The sequence below is a fragment of the Schistocerca nitens genome, chromosome 1 (assembly GCF_023898315.1).
Source record: "Schistocerca nitens isolate TAMUIC-IGC-003100 chromosome 1, iqSchNite1.1, whole genome shotgun sequence".
Lineage (NCBI taxonomy): Eukaryota > Metazoa > Arthropoda > Insecta > Orthoptera > Acrididae > Schistocerca > Schistocerca nitens.
Window position 1 is genome coordinate 1,181,511,299 of NC_064614.1, and position 1,413 is coordinate 1,181,512,711.

Below are 1,413 nucleotides of genomic sequence, written 5' to 3' on the forward strand. Positions count from 1 at the left end.
TGAGAGTCGCTTCTGCCTTGGTGCCAATGATGGTCGTATGCGTGTTTGGCGCCGTGCAGGTGAGCGCCACAATCAGGACTGCATACGACCGAGGCACACAGGGCCAACACCCGGCATCATGGTGTGGGGAGCGATCTCCTACACTGGCCGTACACCACTGGTGATCGTCGAGGGGACACTGAATAGTGCACAGTACATCCAAACCGTCATCGAACCCATCGTTCTACCATTCCTAGACCGGCAAGGGAACTTGCTGTTCCAACAGGACAATGCACGTCCGCATGTATCCCGTGCCACCCAACGTGCTCTAGAAGGTGTAAGTCAACTACCCTGGCCAGCAAGATCTCCGGATCTGTCCCCCATTGAGCATGTTTGGGACTGGATGAAGCGTCGTCTCACGCGGTCTGCACGTCCGGCACGAACGCTGGTCCAACTGAGGCGCCAGGTGGAAATGGCATGGCAAGCCGTTCCACAGGACTACATCCAGCATCTCTACGATCGTCTCCATGGGAGAATAGCAGCCTGCATTGCTGCGAAAGGTGGATATACACTGTACTAGTGCCGACATTGTGCATGCTCTGTTGCCTGTGTCTATGTGCCTGTGGTTCTGTCAGTGTGATCATGTGATGTATCTGACCCCAGGAATGTGTCAATAAAGTTTCCCCTTCCTGGGACAATGAATTCACGGTGTTCTTATTTCAATTTCCAGGAGTGTATTTACTTAAGGATGGGGGCTGCCTTGTCACGCGACGGGACAGCAGCGCTCCTAGCTAATTTCAATGTTACGAATACGTATGCAGAGGTGGAATGTTCATCGGTAGGATCCGTAGGAACTAAAAAGTTTAAGATTTTGTTGGACACAGGGGCGCAAGTGTCAGTGGCTATTAGGAAGATAATGGTACGAGGGAAGTTAGACCCACCACGTTATAGGTTGCATGGAGTGGGGGATAAGGAGTTCACGCCTTTGGGGTCGGTGACAGTTGACTTTCGTATATGGAAAGTCCGATTTAATGCATGCATGGAGGCAGTACCATGGGTGAGCGAGGGCTACGACATGATCCTAGGAGTACACTTCTTGCATCAACATCATGCCAAAATTGACCTTGGACAACGAACCGTGGAAATTGGTGGAATGTTATTCCAGCTAGGGGAAACTGTTGTCAATACGGAGCTGTCGGAGGGGCGTTCAACGTAATGAACAAACCAACTGAACCGCGTACATTAGCATTAAGGCTTAATTCGCATGAGTGTGTGTCTCGTGGCACCGGGAAGTCGCTTTGGGTAACTGTGGAGTCAAATCTACCTGTGGGTACAGTATGTGTTATTGAACCATTGGAGGTTAATGATGATTTGGTTTCACTGGGTTGTTTTGTGAAACGTAGTGTTGTACGCGTACGGGAGGGGAACGAAGGG